Genomic DNA, 14,581 nt, shown 5'->3' on the forward strand with positions numbered 1-14,581 from the left:
TCGTTATTAAACAAAAACTGAATTGATAATACCAGCCTTCCCTGCCAACTTGCATCCCAAAAAAACTGTTTCTAGTATTACATGCTACTAAGTATTAAAAGCGAAAAAAAATTCATTATTTTAACAAGCTTGTTTAGTATTAATGGCAATTATATGTTTTAAGAAGTTTGCCTGGTAACTTAGTATGTGGGATATATGGAATGTGTTTTTATTGTTAAGGAAACAAAAAATAATTTTGTCCTAAGATAAAATAATTAATTATTGGAAAGAGTAGAGTGTGGAACAAAACCTGAATGAATACTAAAAGTGTAGAAGCTTTGTGGAAGGAAACTTTTATGATTAAAATTAAGTAAAATCAGTATACAAAGAAAATCTGTTTTATCAAAATAGCTTCTTGTGCTTTAACCTCATCATTTCCTCAGTGTTTAAAGAAGAGTCTTATCTCTTTTAAAAGAATATTATGTTCTAGAAACCAAATCCTGAAAAATAGCTTTTTATTTTAAACTAACTGCAAGAGATTTATTTTACCTTAAAAGAAAAATTAAAGTAATGGTTAAGTTCATTTAATATGTTATAAGTTGAATGAAAGGTGTTTAAAAGTGGTATAAAATTAACAGGTTTTAAAAAATTAATAAAAACTGTAACTAAGAGTTAAAATCATTTATAAATGCATTTATATTATAAAACAGTGAAAAGATAACTGAAATTATAGCTGAATGAATTTAGCCTGAAACTATTATTTAAGTGTAAATTCTAAACTAACCTTTCCTTTGTTTATGGTTACTTCAAGCCTAACCTCACCCCTTGCCTTTGCCTATGGTTATTTCATAATAGCTTCTGCCCCTACAGGCCAGTAAAGAGCTGGGACATCACTGTCTCCTGTCCTGGTATTAGTAACCCTTTCTCTCATGAATTCAAGTGTAAACTAAATAAATTGCTGCCTGATAGAATAAGGTTAAATGACCACTGGATTTTCATTATCTCCAAAATCAAAAAAGGGGGTGGAGGGCGAAAAGTCTCCTGCCTTAATGGTCAGTGTTCCTAAGAGTGGCAATTCAAGAGAGAAACCAGTCTGTCTCCCTGAGGCTTCAAATAGTCTCAGTAAATATATATAAAATTAATCTTCTTGCTTATCCAAAATTCTCCTAATTTCAAAGTAAATATAAAATTCTAAAACAAAATGGTGCTAAAGCATTGAGAACATTTTAATTACAATCCATTAATTAAAAAAGAAAATTCTTGTGTAAAACTGCATGGTCATAGTGTAAAACTGCACAGTCATAGTGCAAATTAAAAAAAGTTTCAAGAGTCTTTAAAATGTTTTGCAGTCACACTTGCTTTATAAAAATTGTAAGTTTAAAGTAACTAAAGTTATGTTTTTGTGTCAAACTATTCATGTCTGCCTATTTGCTCAAATTATTAAAGTTAAATATGCAGTTATATAAGTAATATATATTTCTAAACCCCGAATTAAGCTAAACAGTATATAAAATAATGCAAATTATAAGTAATATCAATGAATTGTGTTTCTGTGTCTAACTCTTTGTCTGCCCATTTGCTCAGTGTATGTCTTCATGCATCAATAATATCAAATTAACAAATGAAAATTCTTAAAAAAGCTCTATTTAAATTGTTAAAAATTAAATATGCAGTTATATATGTGAATAAATATTCTTGAAGCCCAAATTAAACTAAGCAGGATGAAAAAGTCATATAGAAATCTGATTATAAAAACAATTGAAAAAGGGCCTCCTCTTTGCAAGAGCTTTAAGGCAAGACTAGGTGTGGCAAATTAAACCTATCTACTAGGCTAGGGAATTAAACATCAGTTTGCCCAGTAATTTCCCAGTTTAAACCTTTTGTCAGCCATAAAATGTAAAAAAACCAAACAAAACAAAACAATAAAACAAAGATTAGATTAGTTTTCACATAAAAAATTGTTGATTGGTGTAACCTGGCAGCTGCTGCCTCAGTCTCCCACTCCTGGGTTAGACAGCAGTGGAGAAAACCAGTTTAGGCCAGTCCTATGGGCAGTAAAAGAATGCCCAAGAAAGAGCTAAGTCAGTGCCATTTCAGCACTAAATTCTATTCCTTATTTAACAAAGGAGAACAGGTAAAAACTAAAATGGTTAAAATGTGATAGAAGAAGCAGTTACATCACAAACTTGAGCAGGAAAGTTAAATCTTCTCAAATAAGCTATAACTTCTGAAGTATCCAATCTATGGAAAAAGAGGAAGAGCTTGTGTGCTAGGCTTAGGGGTATAAATTGTGTCATTTTTCTTTGTTTGGGTCACCAGCCATATCTGGCTCTGCGCCCCTTCTTGCAAGATTAAAAATAAATTATTTTCTTCTTCTCCACAATCTAGTAAGCCTTATTTTCTTCCAAAAGATTTCTTTCCAACAAAATAAAAGTAATTAGTGGCTCTATTAACAAATTTCAATTAGTAAAGAAAAGTCCATAAAAACTATGGAAAAATCTTTCCTGGATTATGATTAAACAAATTAAGTAATTGTGTAATGTGTTTTAAAACCTGATAATCAATATGCTTTTAAATTATTCATTTTCATAACTTAAACAAAAAAAGTTTTTAGCTTCCTGTAAGAAAAAAAAAAACATTCCTTGCATAAACTATAATGGTTTCAATTTTATTAACTTGAATGTAATCTCCCATAGTTAATTTATAAACTAAATTAACATTATATGTACAAAATCTTTAAAGTAATAAAATTATAAGTTCACATTAGTAAAATTAGGCTAAAAAATTATAAATATGCTCTCTTAAATAAATAAATATCTTTGGTTAGTAATTGTAATTTAATACGTTTATTTAAACATGAGGTAGCTAGTCAATGTTGTTATAGTCAATTATAAAGAGTTTGTAAAACATCTTCCAAACTAAAAATGTTTAAATAGTTGCAGTTCTAAAAGTCATTGTTAAATAAAACTTAAATTGGTATTAGTTACAAAAAAATAACTTCGTGATAATAAAACCTGTCTAAAGGCCACCGCAAGGTACATATTTAAATAAATACTAATAAAAAGTTACCTTGATTCTATTGGAAATATTCTGTTTTCATTTTAACAATGAAAAATAATTTTTCCCCTCTATTACTAAAGTAAAGTACCTACTATTATCTTCATGGTAAAATTGTGTAAGTAAACAGTCATTTAATATATAATGTGTTGCATTAAATTGTTTAAAATATATATAAAAACAAAAGATAAACTTTAACATTATCAAACTCTTGTGCATTCAAACCAGGCCTTGAATACATTGCATTTTGCCTCTCTATATAAGTTATTAGCTAAACTAGTCACTAAACCCTCAATTAAAATATTTGCTATATCAACCTCTGATTCTGCTCCTAAAGTCAATAAAAACTACGTTATAGTTTCAAACTCCTGCAGCAGCCAATAATAACTTATTGTGTACAATAAACATCGCCTCCAGACTGGCACTATTCCATAGTGCCAAAAAGCACTATGCACCAGGCTAGTAAAATACTAGAAAATCTCTCTAAAATCAAAAATGCTGCAACTTGCTCACTACGTTAAAAACCATGCTAAGTAAAGCCATAATACCAAAATACTGTAAATAAAACTTAAACACAATTGGCATTATGGCATGCACTCATAAAAAAATAACATGTAAAGTATTACAAACCTAAAACTTAAAACTATTAATTGCAACTCTAAATCCTTTGCATTAAATAATAATACATTAATTAATATTAAATACTGTACTCTTATCCTGTGCTAAATGTATGCCTAATAGTTATAACATTATCTTTTCTGTTTTAAATCAAGTATAAAAGTATATTAAACATGTTAAATTCCTACTAAATTCATTTTCTAAACAGTTAATAAACATGTCTGTAGAATAGAGTAGCAGTCTCAGCCAGGCTCAGTCAACTTAACTATATTCTGCTGTTCTCTACTGTATAGCAAAAGTAAGGCTTGCTTGCTAATAGTAAGTCACCTATTAAACAAGTCAAAATTGCTAAAAATTATACAATTAAAGCCAAGGTGTAAAAAACTTTATTCTATAATTCTAATCACTCCCACAGCTAAAAACTAAAAAAATTTGCAACTTAGTGTTCTAATGCTAAAAAAAGCCAGTTGCCCAAGAAGTGCCAGTTCACCAAAAGCATCTAACAAAGCAAATAAATGCCAATCATTAAACAGCTTAAAATATATCTTCAAACAAAGCTAAGTGTCTTTTGCAATTTCTCTAAAAATAAATAACTTAAAAAAGAATATATATACTATTCCCACCAGCTTTTTAAAAAGAATGCCATCTTTATAAGTACCTAACCTTATCTACCTCTGTAATCCAATATCCTCTTTTAAAAATGGATATTCCAAATTTTAATTAAGTTTGTTTCTTTCAAAATAAATATCTTATTAACCATATGAAAACTTCATCCAACTTCATACAAAATGCCGAATCCATCTTCCTCCAGTTAAAATAAGAAGTTTACACCTTATTAAACAATAACTACAGCCCATGGCCAGCAAAAAGCAGTTACAAAAAAAAAATCATCTCCCTTCAGCACCCCTTTTAAATAAAAGGTGTAAACTCTTTAAAGGTAAAATAAAAGTAATAAATAAATCTGAAACCTAACTAAAAATCTACGTGAGTGCCAGTGGCAGCAGAATAACTGCAAAAAGCCCCTGCCCCAAGATTCTGATATCCAAAATAAAAAATTCTAAACTTCTAAAAACAATCCTAAATGCTGCACTAAAAACTAATAATCACTCAAAACAACAAACAGCCATCCACCTCATAGCTCCAACAATAATTATGCCAAAGCTTAACAAATTAAACTTTGGCAAAAGGGGGAAATGATGTGGGCTATGGGTGGAAGGCTCTTTGTCTCTTCAAAAATAACCTAAGCTGTTTGACTTGTGGGTGTGGAGCAGTAAGAGGCTACAGTCCTGCCCTTAGTGACAATGGCAACATGGCAAAGACTCCAGTCCCAGGAAACAGTTTAACAATGCAAGGTCTATAAACTTTAAGTATTTAGGGGAAATGCAAACAAAATATGCTGAAAGCTTATCTAGAATGTCTGGAGTCCATGCTAAAAGCTTACCTAAGATGTGGAAGATATATATGCTAATTCAAGCCTATTGAAAACTGAAACAAAGGAACCATTTGGCCTTTCCTCTCTGTACAAAAAAAAAATTTTTAAAACCTTGTTCAGGGCTTGGGATTCAAACAGAAAGCTCCTGAGTCTGGCCAGCTGTCAATAAACCATTTTTCCTTCTCAAAATCATTCCTATATCCTGGCCTTTCTATACGCAAATAATTTAACCTCTCTCAAATTCTACAACAATATGTACAAAATCTTTAGAGTAACAGAAATTGTAAGTTCACATTGGTGAAATTAGGCTAAAGAAAAAAGATTGTAGATATGCTTTCAAATAAATTTCTTTGGTTGGTAATTGTAATTTAATAAGTTTATTTAAACACGAGGTGGCTAGTCAATGTGGTTATAATCAATTATAAAAAGTTTGTAAAACATCTTCCAAACTGAAAACATTTAAATAATTCTAGTTCTAGAAGTCATTGTTAACTAAAAACTTGGATTAGTATTAGTTGCAAAAAATAACTTTGTGGTAATAAAACCTGTCTGAAGGCCACTGCAAAGTGCATATTTAAGTAAATGGTAATAAAAAGCTATCTTGATCCTATTGGGAATCTTCTGTTTTCATCTTAACAATGACAAATAATTTTTTCCCTCTATTACTAAAGTAAAGTACCTACTGTTATCTTCATGGTAAAATTGTGTAAGTAAACAGTCATTTGATATATGTGTTACATTAAATTGTTTAAAATATATATAAAAACAAGGAATAAACTTTAACATTGTCAAACTTCTGTGCATTCAAACCAGGCCTTGAATACATTGCACATTGCCTCTCCATGTGAGTTATTGGCTAGGCTGGTCACTGACCCCTCCATTAAAAATATTTGCTATATCAGCTTCTGGTTCTGCTCCTGAAGTCGATGGAAACTACATTGCAGTTTCAAGCTCCTGCAGCAGCCAATGATGACTCAGTACAGCTAAGTGTACAATGGATATCGCTTCCAGACTGGCACTGTTCCATAGTGCCAGAGAGCACTATGCACCAGGCTGGTAGAATACTGGAAAATCTCTCTAAGATCAAGGATGCTGCGACTTGCTCATGGCGTTGAAGAACATGCTAAGTGGAGCCATGATACCAGGATACTGTAAGTAAAACTTGAACACAATTGGCATTATGGCCTGCTCTCACGGAGAGATAACATGTAAAGTATTACAAACCTGAAAATTAAAACTATTAATTGAAACTCTAAATACCTTGCATTAAGTAATACATTAATTAATATTAAGTGCTGTACTCTTATCCTGTACTAAATATATGCCTAATAATTATAACATTATCTTTTCTATTTTGGATAAGGAGCAGAAGTATATAAGACATGTTAAATTCCTAGTAAATTCATTTTCTAAACAGTTAATAAACATGTCTATAGAATAAGGTGGCAGTCTCAGCCAGGCTCAGTCAACTTACTATATACTGCTGTACTCTACTGTGTAGCAAAAATGAGGCTTGCTTGCTAAATGAGTCACTTATTGAACAAGTCAAAATTACTAGAAATTGTACAATTAAAACCAAAATGTAAAAAACTTTTATTCTGTAGTTCTGATCACTCCCACAGCTGAAAACTAAGGGAATTTCCAACTTGGTGTACTAATCCTGAATGAAACCAATTGCCTAAGGGGTGCCAGTTCACCAGGATCATCTGACAGAGCACATGAGTACCAATCATTAAACAGCTTGAAATGTGTCTTCAAACAAAGCTAAGTGTCTATTGCAATTTCTCTCTAAAGATAAATAACTCAGAAAAAGTATATATATACTGTTCCCACCAGTTTTTAAAAAGGAATGCCATCCTTATAAGCACCTAACCTTGTATACCTCTGTAATCCAATGTCCTCTTTTAAAAACGGGTATTCCAAATTTTTAATTAAGTTTGTTTCTTTCAGAGTGAACATCTCATTAACCATATGAAAACTTCATCCAACTTCGTACAGAATGCCAGATCCATCTTCCTCCAGTTAAAATAAAATAAGAAGTTTACACCTAACTAGGCAATGACTACAGCCCATGGCCAGCAAGAAGCAGTTACAGAAAAGAGACCATCTTCCTTCAGCACCACTTTTAGGATAAAGATATAAACTTTCTAAGGGTAAAATAAAATTAATAGATGAATCTGGAACCTGACTGGAAATCCACATGAGCACTGGTGGTCCCAGGATGTCTGCAAGGGGCCCCTGCCCCAGGATTCTGCTGTCCAGAATGAAAACTTCTAAAAACAGTCCTGGATGCTACACTAAAAATTGATAAATAATTAATCCAAACAACAAACAGCTATCCACCTCATAGCTCCAACAATAATTATGCCAAAGCTTAGCAAGTTAAACTTTGGCAAAGGGTGGAATGATGTGGGCTATGGGTGGGAGGCTCTTTGTCTCTTCAGAGATAACCTAAGCTGTCTGACTTGTGGGTGTGAGATGATAAGAGGCTGCAGTCCTGTCCTTGGTAACCATGGCAACGACTCCAGTCCCAGGAAACTGTTTAACAATGCAAGGTCTATAAACTGTAAGTATTCAGGGGAAATGCAAACAAAATATGCTAAAAGCTTATCTACAATGTCTGAAGTCCATGCTAAAAGCTTACCTAAGATGTGGAAGATATATATGCTAATTCAAGCCTATTGAGAACTGAATCAAAGGGACCATTTAACCTTTCCTCTCTGTATAAAAGAAACTCGAAAGTCTTGTTCGGGGCTTGGGATTGAAACAGAAAGCTTCCAAGTCCAGCTGGCCATCAATAAACCATTTTCCTTCTCAAAATCATTCCTGAGTCCTGGCCTCTCTATACACATATAATTGAGCCTCTCTCAAATTCTACAACACTATGTGGTTCTTTTTCAGTTAGTATAGCCTGTCAAAAGACAGAATAACGGGAAGTGGTTGTGGGCCAACTGATAGAGCATCCACCTACCATATGGAGGGTCCAGGGTTCAATACCCAGGGCCCCCTGACCCATGTGGTAAACTGACCCACATGCAAGGAGAGCTGTGCCATGCAGGGGTGTCCCCCACATAGGGTGCCCCATGCACAAGGAGTGCACACTGCAAGGAGAGCCGCCCTACACAAAAAAAACACAGCCCACCCAGGAGTGGTGCTGCCCACATGGAGAGCTGATGCAGCAAGATGACACAACAAAAAAAATGACAGTTTCCTATGCTGCATGACAAGACTGCAAGCAGACACAGAAGAACACAAAGTGAATGGACACAGAGAGCAGACAATGGGGGTGGGGAGAGAAATAAAATAAACCTTAAAAAAAAAGTCAGAATAAGAACAAGGTTTTTGATGACAGTTCATAATATGAAAATATGGTTAGATCTTGAAGATGCCAGAAGTTGGATTAATTAGTTGAAAAATGAGAAGTCAGAATAACTTTTATCATAGACTGGATCATAACAATTCATTATTTGGATTTTAAGAATCCCCAACACCAGAAGCTCTGCAGTCTGTTACTCTCAGTTTTCACAAATGGTTCTTAATATTACCCTGATTAACTCATGCTGAACAGCTTCACACTACCTCATCAGCAAAGTTCCATTTCCCTGCCAAATGTTACCTGTAGCTGGGAGGAGGATTTGCCAGGAGACTGCCCTCAAGACATATACTCCTTCTATTCTTCTAGATACCTGGTACCCATCCTACACTAAGCCATCCTCAGAGGAGACGCAAAGCTGACTTTATTGTATTGGCCTCTCAATAATTATTTTTACTGAATTGCTCTCAGGGAAAAAACATGCTGTTGGATGTCAGCTTCAAAATATTTGTTTCTCCCAGATGAGAAGTTTGTCTTCATTGATACAATGAACTATTGAATTTAGGTGATTTTGTTTGGGCTCCTAGAAAGCTGGGACTCAGCTGTGACAACCAGCCATGGCAAATTAGCAAGACTCTACAATAGGCACTTGTGGATTAACCCCACTCCAGGCAGGTTCTGCTGGTGCCCCTAGCTCCTGTTATCCCTCAACACTTCCTTTTATTTCCATCTTACTCTATTATGATTGTGTGATACTTCATATCTCATATTTGGAAAAGGTGAATATATATATATATTGTTTTCTGTAAGACATGTATTGCTACATTTCTTTACTAAAAAATACAGAGCTTGTCTTCTTTTTCAATCCTCCTGAATGAGCAAAGAAAAAATAATTAAACATTGCCTACTTTTTAAAATTGCATACTTTATCAGTATTTATACATGGACGAGAATTGTGAGGTTGTCCTGAAAACTGGTAAGAACTTACTTATGAGCAGTAAATAAGGCAATTTTAAAGGTGGAAATGACCCCTGAGAATATCTATCCCATAGAATTTAATTCAAGGAAGAAAAGCCTGAGACAGAGCAGTTCAAATTAACTTTATGATGGTCACACATTCTGCCTCGGGACAAGAATCCAGGTCTCCTGCCTCGGGTGGTCCTGTGTCCACCACCCCAAGGGCCTGTGGGCTTCCCTGACTCGTTGTTTAATAGGGGAAGTGAACGTGGTTAACTGTAATCATAACAGCAAACACATCTACAGAGCTTGCTAGGTGATTGGCTGGTGCTTTATGTGCATTAACTCATTTAGTCCTCATAACGACCCTACAAAGAGATACCACATTAGTCCCATTTTATAGACAGGAAGACTGAAGCATAAGACCACACAGATAGCAGCTGGGATTCAAGCACAGATGGTCGATCCCAATGTCTTTGCTCTTAGTCACTCTGCTGCCTCCCATTTATACACAGATTGTGATCAAGTATAAGCTTCAACTGAGATTAAAGGGAAAAAGCAAATTATTATGCTTATGAAAAATATACAATTTTATGTGCTTCTATACATTTGCATAAATTACCATAAACAGCATAGAGAACAGTGCTCTGGGAGTTTTCCCAGTACTCCACCCCGCCTTGCTGCCCCTCTTCGCCATGCTCCCTTCTCTCCAGTCCTTGGCCGCTTGCTTGGCTTTTGAGTGTGGGTGGCCCTAGGAATGGCTCACACCATTACTGTGGATCTGAAAGCTGGTCACTGCCTTTACTGCCACTCACCCAAGGAGACCCCATGCGTGGCACTGGTGGATATGGAGAAACTCCAGTGCGTGTGCTTTGGCCAGGCTGGACCCAAGGAGGCTCTGGCTTCCCCCAGGGGTTGCCAGGAAGAGCTGGGTAGTATCAGCAGGAAGTAAGAAACCAACTCTCCATGACCAATGACAGATAAGAGATGAGGGTGAGCAGCAGATAAAGTGCCCACCCTTCTTCCCCAGGAGGAACTGTGCATGATGCAGAAGGTCTCTGGAGAGGCAGCCCACGGGACTGAGCCACTAGCTGCACTGCTGTGCAGCTGCGGCCAGCTCAGGAATGTTCTACCTTGCATGTGCTCTTCCTCCTTCCCCATAGACTTCTCTTTTCCTCTCTCTCTTCGTTGGGATGGTAACACCCCTCTCCCCCGACCCTGTGCCCCCTGTGAAATGTTAGCATTAGCACCTAAGCTTTATGCCTCTGCTTATTAGGATCTCAGGCTAAGACATTACTTGAGAGCAATCATTTCCATAGATAAAAATGTAGATGGTACTGGGACAATGGGCATGATTTTTTTTTCTTTATTCATTTTTTTAATATTACATTCAAAAAATATGAGGTCCCCATATACCCCCCACCCCCCTCACCCCATTACTCCCCCCATAGCAACGTTCTCCTCCATCATCATGACACATTCATTGCATTCGGTGAATACATCTCTGAGCACTGCTGCACCTCATGGTCAATGGCCCACATCATAGCCCACACTCTCTCACGTTCCATCCAGAGGGCCATGGAAGGACATACAATGTCCAGTAATTGTCCCTGCAGCACCACCCAGGACAACTCCAAGTCCCGAAAATGCCTCCACATCTCATCTCTTCCTCAATGGGCATGATTAATGAAGACTGCTGACCATCAACACATTCCTTTCCTTTCCCTGCTCTATGATTAAATAGTATGGAAAGCAAGTCTTTGCACTTTAATCCACATTTTGGATTCCACATAGCTTCTTCAGAAAGATCCAAAGACCTATACTTTTTCTTGATAAAACAATTGTTTCAATAATTGTTTCAATATTGATGTATCTCCTATTTTTGTGCATTTAATGACTTTCTTTGGTAAGACCCAGAAGCCCATCTACTTTATTTTTTTTTCTTTTTCTATCTGAATTTAACCCATCTACTTTAAATTATTGTAATTTATCTAGCTTACTTAAAACTAAAAAATTCTTTAGGAGCTATCTTAATATAATAGATTATTATTATTAGTAGTAGTAGTATTTTGTGGATAGACCTTTATAATAGATTATTATCACAAATTCATTCTTAGGTGGTAGATACTAGTCCTTGAAAAACTACATTCTTTACTGATAAGCTAAATATATGGTCTTACCCACATTTAAAAAGGAGAAATTTATCTCCGATCCAGACATACTAGTCAACAGATTTTACTTTCAAAGTTCTGGACAAGGTTCCTTATCCACTAATATTAATTAATACCAATTAATTAATTAATATTCCAATACCTTACAAACAAATTTCAAGTACTAACCAACACCTGGCATCGCTATACTGTGCTCTATACTATTAAGACTAATGTAAGGCATTTGAAAGGATGCATTAATCTTTTTTTTTCTCTCCCCTTCCCCCCCACCCCACTTGTCTGTTCTCTGTGTCTATTTGCTGAGTCATCAGCGGCACGGGAATCTGTTTCTTTTTGTTGCATCATCTTGTGTGTCAGTTCTCCGTGTGGGTGGCACCATTCCTGGGCAGCCTGCTCTTTCTTTCACACTGGGTGGCTCTCCTTACGGGGTGCACTCCTTGCACGTGGGGCTCCCCTATGCGGGGGACACCCCTGTATGGCAGGACACTCCTTGCGTACATCAGCACTGCGCATGGGCCAACTCCACATGGGTCAAGGAGGCCCGGGGTTTGAACCACGGACCTCCCATGTGGTAGGCGGACACCCTAACTGCTGGGCCAAGTCCGCTTCCCTGGATTTTGTTTTGAATCTCAGCTCTCACCAGACCAGAATCACCAGTGAGTGGAGGTTAAAAGAGACACCTCGGTGGAAAGAGTCATAAAAGAGTGCCATCTGCTGGCAGGCCGGGAAACTGCAATAAGTAAAAAAGCCTTCTGGAGTCATGGTCAGGCAACCTTGAATCTGTTCTGCACCCCATTAGTGGGTCCCTGGGCCTCTTTTGAAAATGTAAACTGGGCAATCTTAAAGATTTAGAATAAGCTGAACCAAAAACCAAAGAAGAGCAGTGAAACAAAACCACTTGGCAAGGAAGAGAAATTGCAAAATAAATAAATCTTAAAAAAAGAGAGAGAGAAATTGAACATTAGAGTAAATTCACCAATATAAATAGATAATTAGATACCAGCACAAATGCACACATACTAAGAAACAGGAAGATACAGCCTAGCCAAAGGTTCAAATAAAAAATCCTGAAAAGACACAGGATATAAGACAACTAAGCAATGATGTTCAAACAAATCTCTTAAATCTTTTTTTTTAAGATTTATTTATTTATTTAATTCCCCTCCCATCCCCAGTTGTCTGTTCTCTGTGTCTATTTGCTGTGTGTTCTTCTTTGTCTGCTTCGGTTGTTGTCAGCAGCACTGGAATTTGTTTCTTTTGCTGTGTCATCTTGTTGTGTCAGCTTTCCGTGTGTGTGGCACAATTCCTGGGCAGGCTGCACTTTCTTTCATGCTGGGCGGCTCTCCTTACGGGGTGCACTCCTTGCGCGTGGGGCTCCCCTGTGTGGGGGACACCCCTGCGTGGCAGGGCACTCCTTGCGCGCATCAGCACTGCGCATGGACCAGCTCCACACAGGTCAAGGAGGCCCAGGGTTTGAACTGCGAACCTCCCATGTGGTAGACGGATGCCCTAACCACCGGGCCAAGTCCGTTTCCCCAAATCTCTTAAATCTTAACTCAATCAGTTGAAGAAAAGTATAGCTAAAGAAATAAAGGACATTAAAAGACACTGGGTGAGCATAAAAAATAATTGGAAACCCTGCAAAGAAAAAGAACAGTGGGAATTAAGACATAATGAATGAGATTAAAATACATTAGAGGGGAAGCAGCTGAGGCTCAATCAGATGAGCTCCTGTATACCATATGGGAGGCCCTGGGTTCATGTCCTGGGCCCTCCTTGTGAAGGCAGGTTCGCCTGCATGCTGCCCAGCATGCAGCCCACAGGCACCACAGAGCACCGTCCAGCCCACAGATGCCACAGAGAGCTGACTGAGCAAAAGTGACACAACAAAAGAAGGGAGACAAGCAAGAACACTGAAGAGTCAGCAGTGAATGAACACAGAGAGCAAACAGCAAACAAGCTGCAAGGGGGGGGGGAACAAATAAATACAGACACAGAAGAATGTACAGTGAAATGAACAAAGACAAAAAAGTCACAAGGGGGATGAAAAAATACATTAGAGGCATGAAACAGATTTGAATTGGTGGAGGACAGAATTAGTGAATTGGAGGACTGAGCATCTGAACTTGAAAATACAGGAGAATAGAAACAGAAAAGACTGGGAAAAAAATGGAACAGAGGATTGAAAGACAACATAAAACACACAAACATAGGTGTAATAGGTGTTCTTGAGGGAGGAGAGAACAGGAAAAGGGAATAAAAAATATTTTAAATAATAGTGACCAAAAAGTTGCCACCCCTTATGAAAGACATAAATATCAATATTGAAGAAGGACAGTACACCCAAAACAGAGTAAATTTGAACAGACATAATCTGAGATATCTACTGTTCAGAATGCCAAATGCCAGAGAATGAGATGATTCTGAAAATGACAAGAGAAAAAGCAATGCATCACATATAAGGGAAACTCAGTAAGACTAAGTGCTGATCTCATCTTTAAACATGGAGGTGAGAAGAGAGTGCTATGATGTATTGAAGGCTCTCAAAGAGTAAAACTGGCAATTAAGAGTTCTTTTTTTTTTTTTTTAAGATTTATTTATTTATTTATTTCTCTCCCCTTCCCCCCCACCCCAGTTGTCTGTTCTCTGAGTCTATTTGCTGCGTCTTCTTTGTCCACTTCTGTTGTTGTCAGCAACATGGGAATCTGTGTTTCTTTTTGTTGTGTCATCTCGTTGTGTCAGCTCTCCGTGTGGGCGGCGCCATTCCTGGGCAGGCTGCACTTTCTTTCGCGCTGGGCAGCTCTCCTTACGGGGTGCATTCCTTGAGCGTGGGGCTCCCCTACACAGGCGATACTCCTGCGTGGCAGGGCACTCCTTGCGCACATCAGCACCGCGCATGGGCCAGCTCCACACGGGTCAAGGAGGCCCGGGGTTTGAACCGTGGACCTCCCATGTGGTAGACGGATGCCCTAACCACTGGGCCAAGTCCGCTTCCCGGCAATTAAGAGTTCTTTATCTGGCAAAAGGCCCTTCAAAAATGAGGGTAAAAGTGAA

The 14,581-nt window shown here is 37.1% G+C and overlaps 1 long non-coding RNA gene across 1 annotated transcript in view; it reads right to left on the minus strand.

The window, feature by feature from the left end:
- LOC131276623 (uncharacterized) overlaps positions 1-14,581 on the minus strand; it is a 76,266-nt gene that overhangs the window by 15,032 nt on the left and 46,653 nt on the right. The gene's annotated exons all lie outside the window — the stretch shown is intronic.

The sequence above is a fragment of the Dasypus novemcinctus genome, chromosome 30 (assembly GCF_030445035.2).
Source record: "Dasypus novemcinctus isolate mDasNov1 chromosome 30, mDasNov1.1.hap2, whole genome shotgun sequence".
NCBI classification, from domain to species: domain Eukaryota; kingdom Metazoa; phylum Chordata; class Mammalia; order Cingulata; family Dasypodidae; genus Dasypus; species Dasypus novemcinctus.